General features: G+C 41.7%; 29 non-coding genes across 29 annotated transcripts; all 29 read right to left on the bottom strand.

The window, feature by feature from the left end:
• Window positions 1-232: 232 nt before the first annotated feature.
• On the bottom strand, window positions 233-305 carry trnav-cac (transfer RNA valine (anticodon CAC)). Its single transcript has one exon. It is a non-coding gene; the product is annotated as a tRNA-Val (tRNA).
• A 238-nt stretch (window positions 306-543) lies between these two features.
• Window positions 544-616, bottom strand: trnav-aac (transfer RNA valine (anticodon AAC)). Its single transcript has one exon. It is a non-coding gene; the product is annotated as a tRNA-Val (tRNA).
• Window positions 617-1,201: 585 nt separating this feature from the next.
• On the bottom strand, window positions 1,202-1,274 carry trnav-uac (transfer RNA valine (anticodon UAC)). The gene has a single exon. It is a non-coding gene; the product is annotated as a tRNA-Val (tRNA).
• Window positions 1,275-1,664: 390 nt separating this feature from the next.
• trnav-cac (transfer RNA valine (anticodon CAC)) lies at window positions 1,665-1,737 on the bottom strand. The gene has a single exon. It is a non-coding gene; the product is annotated as a tRNA-Val (tRNA).
• A 238-nt stretch (window positions 1,738-1,975) lies between these two features.
• trnav-aac (transfer RNA valine (anticodon AAC)) lies at window positions 1,976-2,048 on the bottom strand. Its single transcript has one exon. It is a non-coding gene; the product is annotated as a tRNA-Val (tRNA).
• A 586-nt stretch (window positions 2,049-2,634) lies between these two features.
• Window positions 2,635-2,707, bottom strand: trnav-uac (transfer RNA valine (anticodon UAC)). Its single transcript has one exon. It is a non-coding gene; the product is annotated as a tRNA-Val (tRNA).
• Window positions 2,708-3,097: 390 nt separating this feature from the next.
• trnav-cac (transfer RNA valine (anticodon CAC)) lies at window positions 3,098-3,170 on the bottom strand. The gene has a single exon. It is a non-coding gene; the product is annotated as a tRNA-Val (tRNA).
• Window positions 3,171-3,408: 238 nt separating this feature from the next.
• On the bottom strand, window positions 3,409-3,481 carry trnav-aac (transfer RNA valine (anticodon AAC)). Its single transcript has one exon. It is a non-coding gene; the product is annotated as a tRNA-Val (tRNA).
• Window positions 3,482-4,067: 586 nt separating this feature from the next.
• Window positions 4,068-4,140, bottom strand: trnav-uac (transfer RNA valine (anticodon UAC)). Its single transcript has one exon. It is a non-coding gene; the product is annotated as a tRNA-Val (tRNA).
• Window positions 4,141-4,530: 390 nt separating this feature from the next.
• Window positions 4,531-4,603, bottom strand: trnav-cac (transfer RNA valine (anticodon CAC)). Its single transcript has one exon. It is a non-coding gene; the product is annotated as a tRNA-Val (tRNA).
• Window positions 4,604-4,841: 238 nt separating this feature from the next.
• trnav-aac (transfer RNA valine (anticodon AAC)) lies at window positions 4,842-4,914 on the bottom strand. Its single transcript has one exon. It is a non-coding gene; the product is annotated as a tRNA-Val (tRNA).
• A 586-nt stretch (window positions 4,915-5,500) lies between these two features.
• Window positions 5,501-5,573, bottom strand: trnav-uac (transfer RNA valine (anticodon UAC)). The gene has a single exon. It is a non-coding gene; the product is annotated as a tRNA-Val (tRNA).
• A 390-nt stretch (window positions 5,574-5,963) lies between these two features.
• trnav-cac (transfer RNA valine (anticodon CAC)) lies at window positions 5,964-6,036 on the bottom strand. Its single transcript has one exon. It is a non-coding gene; the product is annotated as a tRNA-Val (tRNA).
• Window positions 6,037-6,274: 238 nt separating this feature from the next.
• trnav-aac (transfer RNA valine (anticodon AAC)) lies at window positions 6,275-6,347 on the bottom strand. Its single transcript has one exon. It is a non-coding gene; the product is annotated as a tRNA-Val (tRNA).
• A 586-nt stretch (window positions 6,348-6,933) lies between these two features.
• On the bottom strand, window positions 6,934-7,006 carry trnav-uac (transfer RNA valine (anticodon UAC)). The gene has a single exon. It is a non-coding gene; the product is annotated as a tRNA-Val (tRNA).
• Window positions 7,007-7,396: 390 nt separating this feature from the next.
• trnav-cac (transfer RNA valine (anticodon CAC)) lies at window positions 7,397-7,469 on the bottom strand. The gene has a single exon. It is a non-coding gene; the product is annotated as a tRNA-Val (tRNA).
• A 238-nt stretch (window positions 7,470-7,707) lies between these two features.
• Window positions 7,708-7,780, bottom strand: trnav-aac (transfer RNA valine (anticodon AAC)). The gene has a single exon. It is a non-coding gene; the product is annotated as a tRNA-Val (tRNA).
• Window positions 7,781-8,366: 586 nt separating this feature from the next.
• trnav-uac (transfer RNA valine (anticodon UAC)) lies at window positions 8,367-8,439 on the bottom strand. Its single transcript has one exon. It is a non-coding gene; the product is annotated as a tRNA-Val (tRNA).
• A 390-nt stretch (window positions 8,440-8,829) lies between these two features.
• On the bottom strand, window positions 8,830-8,902 carry trnav-cac (transfer RNA valine (anticodon CAC)). Its single transcript has one exon. It is a non-coding gene; the product is annotated as a tRNA-Val (tRNA).
• Window positions 8,903-9,140: 238 nt separating this feature from the next.
• trnav-aac (transfer RNA valine (anticodon AAC)) lies at window positions 9,141-9,213 on the bottom strand. The gene has a single exon. It is a non-coding gene; the product is annotated as a tRNA-Val (tRNA).
• Window positions 9,214-9,799: 586 nt separating this feature from the next.
• On the bottom strand, window positions 9,800-9,872 carry trnav-uac (transfer RNA valine (anticodon UAC)). The gene has a single exon. It is a non-coding gene; the product is annotated as a tRNA-Val (tRNA).
• A 390-nt stretch (window positions 9,873-10,262) lies between these two features.
• Window positions 10,263-10,335, bottom strand: trnav-cac (transfer RNA valine (anticodon CAC)). The gene has a single exon. It is a non-coding gene; the product is annotated as a tRNA-Val (tRNA).
• Window positions 10,336-10,573: 238 nt separating this feature from the next.
• trnav-aac (transfer RNA valine (anticodon AAC)) lies at window positions 10,574-10,646 on the bottom strand. Its single transcript has one exon. It is a non-coding gene; the product is annotated as a tRNA-Val (tRNA).
• A 586-nt stretch (window positions 10,647-11,232) lies between these two features.
• trnav-uac (transfer RNA valine (anticodon UAC)) lies at window positions 11,233-11,305 on the bottom strand. The gene has a single exon. It is a non-coding gene; the product is annotated as a tRNA-Val (tRNA).
• Window positions 11,306-11,695: 390 nt separating this feature from the next.
• trnav-cac (transfer RNA valine (anticodon CAC)) lies at window positions 11,696-11,768 on the bottom strand. Its single transcript has one exon. It is a non-coding gene; the product is annotated as a tRNA-Val (tRNA).
• Window positions 11,769-12,006: 238 nt separating this feature from the next.
• trnav-aac (transfer RNA valine (anticodon AAC)) lies at window positions 12,007-12,079 on the bottom strand. The gene has a single exon. It is a non-coding gene; the product is annotated as a tRNA-Val (tRNA).
• Window positions 12,080-12,665: 586 nt separating this feature from the next.
• On the bottom strand, window positions 12,666-12,738 carry trnav-uac (transfer RNA valine (anticodon UAC)). The gene has a single exon. It is a non-coding gene; the product is annotated as a tRNA-Val (tRNA).
• A 390-nt stretch (window positions 12,739-13,128) lies between these two features.
• Window positions 13,129-13,201, bottom strand: trnav-cac (transfer RNA valine (anticodon CAC)). Its single transcript has one exon. It is a non-coding gene; the product is annotated as a tRNA-Val (tRNA).
• Window positions 13,202-13,439: 238 nt separating this feature from the next.
• On the bottom strand, window positions 13,440-13,512 carry trnav-aac (transfer RNA valine (anticodon AAC)). Its single transcript has one exon. It is a non-coding gene; the product is annotated as a tRNA-Val (tRNA).
• Window positions 13,513-13,989: the final 477 nt, after the last annotated feature.

The following is a 13,989-nucleotide window of genomic DNA, read 5'->3' as shown; positions in this document are numbered from 1 at the left end:
TTTGAAACTGCAGTACGACTCAAGCCACGACTTATCGAATGAGTGGCATTTGGATTGCTTTGAATTGTGTGCACTGTTCTGGCGAATGTGATAATACCTACAAAATTTAAAGCAGGGGAGCCAAGCAAGGCTGAAGTTGAGGGTTACACTTTCTTTGAATTATCTTGGAAGGAAATTATGTAAACTTTTACCTAAACAGATCTCAACTCGTTTCAGGCTAAAAGGCAAGCTTTGTTTCTGCTCGGTTTCGAACCGAGGACCTTTCGCGTGTGAGGCGAACGTGATAACCACTACACTACAGAAACCTTCACATTGCCTTCGCCTGGTTGTTTCATAGATGTTCTGCGCATTTTCTCTATTTGCAAAAACTCCCTAATGGCCGATGTTTTTCACCCACTTTCGAACCGATCGTTTTTCACGTGCGAGGTGAATGTGAAGGCCTAAAATCTACACCTGCGTGTATCTCTGGAAGCGCTTCAAGACACAAGCACAAACACATCCCATGAATGACATTTGACTCGCATTTTTGTAAAAACTTTGGGTTGTTTCTGCTCGGTTTCGAACCGAGGACCTTTCGCGTGTTAGGCGAACGTGATAACCACTACACTACAGAAACATGCCTTTCATGAAACTCGGCTGTTTTGACAGATTTTGCCACATATTTTCTCTATGAGCCACACTTTGCGGGAAAAACTCTTTTGGCCACTTCAAAACTGCCCATATTTCACTTGTGAGGTGAATGGGACAGGCTGAAACCTACCATCGAATGTAACTTTGAAAGTGCTGTACGACTCAAGCCACGACTTTTCAGATGAGTGGCATTTGGCTTGCTTTTGTGTAAGAAACCACACATCGTTCCTGATGGGCTTCCAACAGTAGGACCTCTCGCTTTTTAGTTGAACCTAATAGTCGCTGATTTAAGGAAACATATATCCACCTTTGTCATCTTATTTCATACAGATTTTATCATGTTTTACATTTCAATGTCACTTAAAATCTAAAGGGGCAACCTGCTACTGCCCAATTTCAAACTTTCACATGTATGGTTAAATCACTGAATGTCATTAACACAACAGGAAAAGATGCAAGCTCAGCTTTTACTGGTGGAACTTGACCATTACTCTATAAATACTGATATTTGAAATACAGCTACGTTTCAAATGAACGGCATTCGACTTGCTTTGCTTCAAAACCAGGCTATTGTTACTGCTCGGTTTCGAACCGAGGACCTTTCGCGTGTAAAGCGAACGTGATTACCACTACACCACAGAAACTTGCCACCGATGAAAGACGGCTGTTTTGACACATCATGCCGTATATATTCTCTCTAAGCCACACTTTTAAGGGAAAACCCCTTTTGGCCACGTCAAAACTGCCCATATATCACTTGTGAGGTGAATTGAACAGGATGAATCCTTCTATTGGATGTAGCTTTGAAACTGCAGTACGACTCAAGCCACGACTTATCGAATGAGTGGCATTTGAATTGCTTTGAATTGTGTGCACTGTTCTGGCGAATGTGATAATACCTACAAAAATTAAAGCAGGGGAGCCAAGCAAGGCTGAAGTTGAGGTTTACACTTTCTTTGAATTATCTTGGAAGGAAATTATGTAACCTTTTACCTAAACAGATCTCAACTCGTTTCAGGCTAAAAGGCAAGCTTTGTTTCTGCTCGGTTTCGAACCGAGGACCTTTCGCGTGTGAGGCGAACGTGATAACCACTACACTACAGAAACCTTCACATTGTCTTAGCCTGGTTGTTCCATAGATGTTCTGCGAATTTTCTCTCTTTGCAAAAACTCCCTAATGGCCGATGTTTTTCACCCACTTTCGAACCGATCGTTTTTCACGTGCGAGGTGAATGTGAAGGCCTAAAATCTACACCTGCGTGTATCTCTGAAAGCACTTCAAGACACAAGCACAAACTTATCCCATGAATGACATTTGACTCGCATTTTTGTAAAAACTTTGGGTTGTTTCTGCTCGGTTTCGAACCGAGGACCTTTCGCGTGTTAGGCGAACGTGATAACCACTAAACTACAGAAACCTGCCTTTCATGAAACTCTGCTGTTTTGACAGATTTTGCCACATATTTTCTCTGTGAGCCACACTTTGCGGGAAAAACTCTTTTGGCCACTTCAAAACTGCCCATATTTCACTTGTGAGGTGAATGGGACAGGCTGAAACCTACCATCGAATGTCACTTTGAAAGTGCTGTACGACTCAAGCCACGACTTTTCAGATGAGTGGCATTTGGCTTGCTTTTGTGTAAGAAACCACACATCGTTCCTGATGGGCTTCCAACAGTAGGACCTCTCGCTTTTTAGTTGAACCTAATAGTCGCTGATTTAAGGAAACATATATCCACCTTTGTCATCTTATTTCATACAGATTTTATCATGTTTTACATTTCAATGTCACTTAAATTCTAAAGGGGCAACCTGCTACTGCCCAATTTCAAACTTTCACATGTATGGTTAAATCACTGAATGTCATTAACCCTAAAGGAAAAGATGCAAGCTCAGCTTTTTACTGGTGGAACTTGACCATTACTCTATAAATACTGATATTTGAAATACAGCTACGTTTCAAATGAACGGCATTCGACTTGCTTTGCTTCAAAACCAGGCTATTGTTTCTGCTCGGTTTCGAACCGAGGACCTTTCGCGTGTAAAGCGAACGTGATTACCACTACACCACAGAAACTTGCCACCGATGAAAGACGGCTGTTTTGACACATCATGCCGTATATATTCTCTCTAAGCCACATTTTTAAGGGAAAACCCCTTTTGGCCACGTCAAATTTGCCCATATATCACTTGTGAGGTGAATTGGACAGGATGAATCCTTCTATTGGATGTAGCTTTGAAACTGCAGTATGACTCAAGCCACGACTTATCGAATGAGTGGCATTTGGATTGCTTTGAATTGTGTGCACTGTTCTGGCGAATGTGATAATACCTACAAAAATTAAAGCAGGGGAGCCAAGCAAGGCTGAAGTTGAGGGTTACACTTTCTTTGAATTATCTTGGAAGGAAATTATGTAAACTTTTACCTAAACAGATCTCAACTCGTTTCAGGCTAAAAGGCAAGCTTTGTTTCTGCTCGGTTTCGAACCGAGGACCTTTCGCGTGTGAGGCGAACATGATAACCACTACACTACAGAAACCTTCACATTGCCTTCGCCTGGTTGTTTCATAGATGTTCTGCGCATTTTCTCTCTTTGCAAAAACTCCCTAATGGCCGATGTTTTTCACCCACTTTCGAACCGATCGTTTTTCACGTGCGAGGTGAATGTGAAGGCCTAAAATCTACACCTGCGTGTATCTCTGAAAGCGCTTCAAGACACAAGCACAAACACATCCCATGAATGACATTTGACTCGCATTTTTGTAAAAACTTTGGGTTGTTTCTGCTCGGTTTCGAACCGATGACCTTTCGCGTGTTAGGCGAACGTGATAACCACTACACTACAGAAACATGCCTTTCACGAAACTCGGCTGTTTTGACAGATTTTGCCACATATTTTCTCTATGAGCCACACTTTGCGGGAAAAACTCTTTTGGCCACTTCAAAACTGCCCATATTTCACTTGTGAGGTGAATGGGACAGGCTGAAACCTACCATCGAATGTAACTTTGAAAGTGCTGTACGACTCAAGCCACGACTTTTCAGATGAGTGGCATTTGGCTTGCTTTTGTGTAAGAAACCACACATCGTTCCTGATGGGCTTCCAACAGTAGGACCTCTCGCTTTTTAGTTGAACCTAATAGTCGCTGATTTAAGGAAACATATATCCACCTTTGTCATCTTATTTCATACAGATTTTATCATGTTTTACATTTCAATGTCACTTAAATTCTAAAGGGGCAACCTGCTACTGCCCAATTTCAAACTTTCACATGTATGGTTAAATCACTGAATGTCATTAACCCTAAAGGAAAAGATGCAAGCTCAGCTTTTTACTGGTGGAACTTGACCATTACTCTATAAATACTGATATTTGAAATACAGCTACGTTTCAAATGAACGGCATTCGACTTGCTTTGCTTCAAAACCAGGCTATTGTTTCTGCTCGGTTTCGAACCGAGGACCTTTCGCGTGTAAAGCGAACGTGATTACCACTACACTACAGAAACTTGCCACCGATGAAAGACGGCTGTTTTGACACATCATGCCGTATATATTTTCTCTAAGCCACACTTTTAAGGGAAAACCCCTTTTGGCCACGTCAAAACTGCCCATATATCACTTGTGAGGTGAATTGGACAGGATGAATCCTTCTATTGGATGTAGCTTTGAAACTGCAGTACGACTCAAGCCACGACTTATCGAATGAGTGGCATTTGGATTGCTTTGAATTGTGTGCACTGTTCTGGCGAATGTGATAATACCTACAAAATTTAAAGCAGGGGAGCCAAGCAAGGCTGAAGTTGAGGGTTACACTTTCTTTGAATTATCTTGGAAGGAAATTATGTAAACTTTTACCTAAACAGATCTCAACTCGTTTCAGGCTAAAAGGCAAGCTTTGTTTCTGCTCGGTTTCGAACCGAGGACCTTTCGCGTGTGAGGCGAACGTGATAACCACTACACAACAGAAACCTTCACATTGCCTTCGCCTGGTTGTTTCATAGATGTTCTGCGCATTTTCTCTATTTGCAAAAACTCCCTAATGGCCGATGTTTTTCACCCACTTTCGAACCGATTGTTTTTCACATGCGAGGTGAATGTGAAGGCCTAAAATCTACACCTGCGTGTATCTCTGGAAGCGCTTCAAGACACAAGCACAAACACATCCCATGAATGACATTTGACTCGCATTTTTGTAAAAACTTTGGGTTGTTTCTGCTCGGTTTCGAACCGAGGACCTTTCGCGTGTTAGGCGAACGTGATAACCACTACACTACAGAAACATGCCTTTCATGAAACTCGGCTGTTTTGACAGATTTTGCCACATATTTTCTCTATGAGCCACACTTTGCGGGAAAAACTCTTTTGGCCACTTCAAAACTGCCTATATTTCACTTGTGAGGTGAATGGGACAGGCTGAAACCTACCATCGAATGTAACTTTGAAAGTGCTGTACGACTCAAGCCACGACTTTTCAGATGAGTGGCATTTGGCTTGCTTTTGTGTAAGAAACCACACATCGTTCCTGATGGGCTTCCAACAGTAGGACCTCTCGCTTTTTAGTTGAACCTAATAGTCGCTGATTTAAGGAAACATATATCCACCTTTGTCATCTTATTTCATACAGATTTTATCATGTTTTACATTTCAATGTCACTTAAAATCTAAAGGGGCAACCTGCTACTGCCCAATTTCAAACTTTCACATGTATGGTTAAATCACTGAATGTCATTAACACTACAGGAAAAGATGCAAGCTCAGCTTTTTACTGGTGGAACTTGACCATTACTCTATAAATACTGATATTTGAAATACAGCTACGTTTCAAATGAACGGCATTCGACTTGCTTTGCTTCAAAACCAGGCTATTGTTTCTGCTCGGTTTCGAACCGAGGACCTTTCGCGTGTAAAGCGAACGTGATTACCACTACACTACAGAAACTTGTCACCGATTTAAGACGGCTGTTTTGACACATCATGCCGTATATATTCTCTCTAAGCCACACTTTTAAAGGAAAACCCCTTTTGGCCACGTCAAAACTGCCCATATATCACTTGTGAGGTGAATTGAACAGGATGAATCCTTCTATTGGATGTAGCTTTGAAACTGCAGTACGACTCAAGCCACGACTTATCGAATGAGTGGCATTTGAATTGCTTTGAATTGTGTGCACTGTTCTGGCGAATGTGATAATACCTACAAAAATTAAAGCAGGGGAGCCAAGCAAGGCTGAAGTTGAGGTTTACACTTTCTTTGAATTATCTTGGAAGGAAATTATGTAACCTTTTACCTAAACAGATCTCAACTCGTTTCAGGCTAAAAGGCAAGCTTTGTTTCTGCTCGGTTTCGAACCGAGGACCTTTCGCGTGTGAGGCGAACGTGATAACCACTACACTACAGAAACCTTCACATTGTCTTAGCCTGGTTGTTCCATAGATGTTCTGCGAATTTTCTCTCTTTGCAAAAACTCCCTAATGGCCGATGTTTTTCACCCACTTTCGAACCGATCGTTTTTCACGTGCGAGGTGAATGTGAAGGCCTAAAATCTACACCTGCGTGTATCTCTGAAAGCACTTCAAGACACAAGCACAAACTTATCCCATGAATGACATTTGACTCGCATTTTTGTAAAAACTTTGGGTTGTTTCTGCTCGGTTTCGAACCGAGGACCTTTCGCGTGTTAGGCGAACGTGATAACCACTACACTACAGAAACCTGCCTTTCACAAAACTCTGCTGTTTTGACAGATTTTGCCACATATTTTCTCTGTGAGCCACACTTTGCGGGAAAAACTCTTTTGGCCACTTCAAAACTGCCCATATTTCACTTGTGAGGTGAATGGGACAGGCTGAAACCTACCATCGAATGTCACTTTGAAAGTGCTGTACGACTCAAGCCACGACTTTTCAGATGAGTGGCATTTGGCTTGCTTTTGTGTAAGAAACCACACATCGTTCCTGATGGGCTTCCAACAGTAGGACCTCTCGCTTTTTAGTTGAACCTAATAGTCGCTGATTTAAGGAAACATATATCCACCTTTGTCATCTTATTTCATACAGATTTTATCATGTTTTACATTTCAATGTCACTTAAATTCTAAAGGGGCAACCTGCTACTGCCCAATTTCAAACTTTCACATGTATGGTTAAATCACTGAATGTCATTAACCCTAAAGGAAAAGATGCAAGCTCAGCTTTTTACTGGTGGAACTTGACCATTACTCTATAAATACTGATATTTGAAATACAGCTACGTTTCAAATGAACGGCATTCGACTTGCTTTGCTTCAAAACCAGGCTATTGTTTCTGCTCGGTTTCGAACCGAGGACCTTTCGCGTGTAAAGCGAACGTGATTACCACTACACCACAGAAACTTGCCACCGATGAAAGACGGCTTTTTTGCCACATCATGCCGTATATATTCTCTCTAAGCCACACTTTTAAGGGAAAACCCCTTTTGGCCACGTCAAAACTGCCCATATATCACTTGTGAGGTGAATTGGACGGGATGAATCCTTCTATTGGATGTAGCTTTGAAACTGCAGTACGACTCAAGCCACGACTTATCGAATGAGTGGCATTTGGATTGCTTTGAATTGTGTGCACTGTTCTGGCGAATGTGATAATACCTACAAAAATTAAAGCAGGGGAGCCAAGCAAGGCTGAAGTTGAGGTTTACACTTTCTTTGAATTATCTTGGAAGGAAATTATGTAACCTTTTACCTAAACAGATCTCAACTCGTTTCAGGCTAAAAGGCAAGCTTTGTTTCTGCTCGGTTTCGAACCGAGGACCTTTCGCGTGTGAGGCGAACGTGATAACCACTACACTACAGAAACCTTCACATTGTCTTAGCCTGGTTGTTCCATAGATGTTCTGCGAATTTTCTCTCTTTGCAAAAACTCCCTAATGGCCGATGTTTTTCACCCACTTTCGAACCGATCGTTTTTCACGTGCGAGGTGAATGTGAAGGCCTAAAATCTACACCTGCGTGTATCTCTGAAAGCACTTCAAGACACAAGCACAAACTTATGCCATGAATGACATTTGACTCGCATTTTTGTAAAAACTTTGGGTTGTTTCTGCTCGGTTTCGAACCGAGGACCTTTCGCGTGTTAGGCGAACGTGATAACCACTACACTACAGAAACCTGCCTTTCACGAAACTCTGCTGTTTTGACAGATTTTGCCACATATTTTCTCTGTGAGCCACACTTTGCGGGAAAAACTCTTTTGGCCACTTCAAAACTGCCCATATTTCACTTGTGAGGTGAATGGGACAGGCTGAAACCTACCATCGAATGTCACTTTGAAAGTGCTGTACGACTCAAGCCACGACTTTTCAGATGAGTGGCATTTGGCCTGCTTTTGTGTAAGAAACCACACATCGTTCCTGATGGGCTTCCAACAGTAGGACCTCTCGCTTTTTAGTTGAACCTAATAGTCGCTGATTTAAGGAAACATATATCCACCTTTGTCATCTTATTTCATACAGATTTTATCATGTTTTACATTTCAATGTCACTTAAATTCTAAAGGGGCAACCTGCTACTGCCCAATTTCAAACTTTCACATGTATGGTTAAATCACTGAATGTCATTAACCCTAAAGGAAAAGATGCAAGCTCAGCTTTTTACTGGTGGAACTTGACCATTACTCTATAAATACTGATATTTGAAATACAGCTACGTTTCAAATGAACGGCATTCGACTTGCTTTGCTTCAAAACCAGGCTATTGTTTCTGCTCGGTTTCGAACCGAGGACCTTTCGCGTGTAAAGCGAACGTGATTACCACTACAGTACAGAAACTTGCCACTGATGTAAGACGGCTGTTTTGACACATCATGCCGTATATATTCTCTCTAAGCCACACTTTTAAACGAAAACCCCTTTTGGCCACGTCAAAACTGCCCATATATCACTTGTGAGGTGAATTGAACAGGATGAATCCTTCTATTGGATGTAGCTTTGAAACTGCAGTACGACTCAAGCCACGACTTATCGAATGAGTGGCATTTGAATTGCTTTGAATTGTGTGCACTGTTCTGGCGAATGTGATAATACCTACAAAAATTAAAGCAGGGGAGCCAAGCAAGGCTGAAGTTGAGGTTTACACTTTCTTTGAATTATCTTGGAAGGAAATTATGTAACCTTTTACCTAAACAGATCTCAACTCGTTTCAGGCTAAAAGGCAAGCTTTGTTTCTGCTCGGTTTCGAACCAAGGACCTTTCGCGTGTGAGGCGAACGTGATAACCACTACACTACAGAAACCTTCACATTGTCTGAGCCTGGTTGTTCCATAGATGTTCTGCGAATTTTCTCTCTTTGCAAAAACTCCCTAATGGCCGATGTTTTTCACCCACTTTCGAACCGATCGTTTTTCACGTGCGAGGTGAATGTGAAGGCCTAAAATCTACACCTGCGTGTATCTCTGAAAGCACTTCAGGACACAAGCACAAACTTATCCCATGAATGACATTTGACTCGCATTTTTGTAAAAACTTTGGGTTGTTTCTGCTCGGTTTCGAACCGAGGACCTTTCGCGTGTTAGGCGAACGTGATAACCACTACACTACAGAAACCTGCCTTTCACGAAACTCTGCTGTTTTGACAGATTTTGCCACATATTTTCTCTGTGAGCCACACTTTGCGGGAAAAACTCTTTTGGCCACTTCAAAACTGCCCATATTTCACTTGTGAGGTGAATGGGACAGGCTGAAACCTACCATCGAATGTCACTTTGAAAGTGCTGTACGACTCAAGCCACGACTTTTCAGATGAGTGGCATTTGGCTTGCTTTTGTGTAAGAAACCACACATCGTTCCTGATGGGCTTCCAACAGTAGGACCTCTCGCTTTTTAGTTGAACCTAATAGTCGCTGATTTAAGGAAACATATATCCACCTTTGTCATCTTATTTCATACAGATTTTATCATGTTTTACATTTCAATGTCACTTAAATTCTAAAGGGGCAACCTGCTACTGCCCAATTTCAAACTTTCACATGTATGGTTAAATCACTGAATGTCATTAACCCTAAAGGAAAAGATGCAAGCTCAGCTTTTTACTGGTGGAACTTGACCATTACTCTATAAATACTGATATTTGAAATACAGCTACGTTTCAAATGAACGGCATTCGACTTGCTTTGCTTCAAAACCAGGCTATTGTTTCTGCTCGGTTTCGAACCGAGGACCTTTCGCGTGTAAAGCGAACGTGATTACCACTACACTACAGAAACTTGCCACTGATGTAAGACGGCTGTTTTGACACATCATGCCGTATATATTCTCTCTAAGCCACACTTTTAAAGGAAAACCCCTTTTGGCCACGTCAAAACTGCCCATATATCACTTGTGAGGTGAATTGAACAGGATGAATCCTTCTATTGGATGTAGCTTTGAAACTGCAGTACCACTCAAGCCACGACTTATCGAATGAGTGGCATTTGAATTGCTTTGAATTGTGTGCACTGTTCTGGCGAATGTGATAATACCTACAAAAATTAAAGCAGGGGAGCCAAGCAAGGCTGAAGTTGAGGTTTACACTTTCTTTGAATTATCTTGGAAGGAAATTATGTAACCTTTTACCTAAACAGATCTCAACTCGTTTCAGGCTAAAAGGCAAGCTTTGTTTCTGCTCGGTTTCGAACCGAGGACCTTTCGCGTGTGAGGCGAACGTGATAACCACTACACTACAGAAACCTTCACATTTTCTTAGCCTGGTTGTTCCATAGATGTTCTGCGAATTTTCTCTCTTTGCAAAAACTCCCTAATGGCCGATGTTTTTCACCCACTTTCGAACCGATCGTTTTTCACGTGCGAGGTGAATGTGAAGGCCTAAAATCTACACCTGCGTGTATCTCTGAAAGCACTTCAAGACACAAGCACAAACTTATCCCATGAATGACATTTGACTCGCATTTTTGTAAAAACTTTGGGTTGTTTCTGCTCGGTTTCGAACCGAGGACCTTTCGCGTGTTAGGCGAACGTGATAACCACTACACTACAGAAACCTGCCTTTCATGAAACTCTGCTGTTTTGACAGATTTTGCCACATATTTTCTCTGTGAGCCACACTTTGCGGGAAAAACTCTTTTGGCCACTTCAAAACTGCCCATATTTCACTTGTGAGGTGAATGGGACAGGCTGAAACCTACCATCGAATGTCACTTTGAAAGTGCTGTACGACTCAAGCCACGACTTTTCAGATGAGTGGCATTTGGCTTGCTTTTGTGTAAGAAACCACACATCGTTCCTGATGGGCTTCCAACAGTAGGACCTCTCGCTTTTTAGTTGAACCTAATAGTCGCTGATTTAAGGAAACATATATCCACCTTTGTCATCTTATTTCATACAGATTTTATCATGTTTTACATTTCAATGTCACTTAAATTCTAAAGGGGCAACCTGCTACTGCCCAATTTCAAACTTTCACATGTATGGTTAAATCACTGAATGTCATTAACCCTAAAGGAAAAGATGCAAGCTCAGCTTTTTACTGGTGGAACTTGACCATTACTCTATAAATACTGATATTTGAAATACAGCTACGTTTCAAATGAACGGCATTCGACTTGCTTTGCTTCAAAACCAGGCTATTGTTTCTGCTCGGTTTCGAACCGAGGACCTTTCACGTGTAAAGCGAACGTGATTACCACTACACTACAGAAACTTGCCACCGATGAAAGACGGCTGTTTTGACACATCATGCCGTATATATTTTCTCTAAGCCACACTTTTAAGGGAAAACCCCTTTTGGCCACGTCAAAACTGCCCATATATCACTTGTGAGGTGAATTGGACAGGATGAATCCTTCTATTGGATGTAGCTTTGAAACTGCAGTACGACTCAAGCCACGACTTATCGAATGAGTGGCATTTGGATTGCTTTGAATTGTGTGCACTGTTCTGGCGAATGTGATAATACCTACAAAAATTAAAGCAGGGGAGCCAAGCAAGGCTGAAGTTGAGGTTTACACTTTCTTTGAATTATCTTGGAAGGAAATTATGTAACCTTTTACCTAAACAGATCTCAACTCGTTTCAGGCTAAAAGGCAAGCTTTGTTTCTGCTCGGTTTCGAACCGAGGACCTTTCGCGTGTGAGGCGAACGTGATAACCACTACACTACAGAAACCTTCACATTGTCTTAGCCTGGTTGTTCCATAGATGTTCTGCGAATTTTCTCTCTTTGCAAAAACTCCCTAATGGCCGATGTTTTTCACCCACTTTCGAACCGATCGTTTTTCACGTGCGAGGTGAATGTGAAGGCCTAAAATCTACACCTGCGTGTATCTCTGAAAGCACTTCAGGACACAAGCACAAACTTATCCCATGAATGACATTTGACTCGCATTTTTGTAAAAACTTTGGGTTGTTTCTGCTCGGTTTCGAACCGAGGACCTTTCGCGTGTTAGGCGAACGTGATAACCACTACACTACAGAAACCTGCCTTTCACGAAACTCTGCTGTTTTGACAGATTTTGCCACATATTTTCTCTGTGAGCCACACTTTGCGGGAAAAACTCTTTTGGCCACTTCAAAACTGCCCATATTTCACTTGTGAGGTGAATGGGACAGGCTGAAACCTACCATCGAATGTCACTTTGAAAGTGCTGTACGACTCAAGCCACGACTTTTCAGATGAGTGGCATTTGGCTTGCTTTTGTGTAAGAAACCACACATCGTTCCTGATGGGCTTCCAACAGTAGGACCTCTCGCTTTTTAGTTGAACCTAATAGTCGCTGATTTAAGGAAACATATATCCACCTTTGTCATCTTATTTCATACAGATTTTATCATGTTTTACATTTCAATGTCACTTAAATTCTAAAGGGGCAACCTGCTACTGCCCAATTTCAAACTTTCACATGTATGGTTAAATCACTGAATGTCATTAACCCTAAAGGAAAAGATGCAAGCTCAGCTTTTTACTGGTGGAACTTGACCATTACTCTATAAATACTGATATTTGAAATACAGCTACGTTTCAAATGAACGGCATTCGACTTGCTTTGCTTCAAAACCAGGCTATTGTTTCTGCTCGGTTTCGAACCGAGGACCTTTCGCGTGTAAAGCGAACGTGATTACCACTACACTACAGAAACTTGCCACCGATGAAAGACGGCTGTTTTGACACATCATGCCGTATATATTCTCTCTAAGCCACACTTTTAAAGGAAAACCCCTTTTGGCCACGTCAAAACTGCCCATATATCACTTGTGAGGTGAACTGAACAGGATGAATCCTTCTATTGGATGTAGCTTTGAAACTGCAGTACCACTCAAGCCACGACTTATCGAATGAGTGGCATTTGAATTGCTTTGAATTGTGTGCACTGTTCTGGCGAATGTGATAATACCTACAAAAATTAAAGCAGGGGAGCCAAGCAAGGCTGAAGTTGAGGTTTACACTTTCTTTGAATTATCTTGGAAGGAAATTATGTAACCTTTTACCTAAACAGATCTCAACTCGTTTCAGGCTAAAAGGCAAGCTTTGTTTCTGCTCGGTTTCGAACCGAGGACCTTTCGCGTGTGAGGCGAACGTGATAACCACTACACTACAGAAACCTTCACATTTTCTTAGCCTGGTTGTTCCATAGATGTTCTGCGAATTTTCTCTCTTTGCAAAAACTCCCTAATGGCCGATGTTTTTCACCCACTTTCGAACCGATCGTTTTTCACGTGCGAGGTGAATGTGAAGGCCTAAAATCTACACCTGCGTGTATCTCTGAAAGCACTTCAAGACACAAGCACAAACTTATCCCATGAATGACATTTGACTCGCATTTTTGTAAAAACTTTGGGTTATTTCTGCTCGGTTTCGAACCGAGGACCTTTCGCGTGTTAGGCGAACGTGATAACCACTACACTACAGAAACCTGCCTTTCATGAAACTCTGCTGTTTTGACAGATTTTGCCACATATTTTCTCTGTGAGCCACACTTTGCGGGAAAAACTCTTTTGGCCACTTCAAAACTGCCCATATTTCACTTGTGAGGTGAATGGGACAGGCTGAAACCTACCATCGAATGTCACTTTGAAAGTGCTGTACGACTCAAGCCACGACTTTTCAGATGAGTGGCATTTGGCTTGCTTTTGTGTAAGAAACCACACATCGTTCCTGATGGGCTTCCAACAGTAGGACCTCTCGCTTTTTAGTTGAACCTAATAGTCGCTGATTTAAGGAAACATATATCCACCTTTGTCATCTTATTTCATACAGATTTTATCATGTTTTACATTTCAATGTCACTTAAAATCTAAAGGGGCAACCTGCTACTGCCCAATTTCAAACTTTCACATGTATGGTTAAATCACTGAATGTCATTAACACAACAGGAAAAGATGCAAGCTCA

Source organism: Paramisgurnus dabryanus, chromosome 14 (genome assembly GCF_030506205.2).
Source record: "Paramisgurnus dabryanus chromosome 14, PD_genome_1.1, whole genome shotgun sequence".
Taxonomy (NCBI): domain Eukaryota; kingdom Metazoa; phylum Chordata; class Actinopteri; order Cypriniformes; family Cobitidae; genus Paramisgurnus; species Paramisgurnus dabryanus.
The sequence above is the reverse complement of the archived record's forward strand: the minus strand, read 5'-3'. Positions and strand labels throughout refer to the sequence as shown.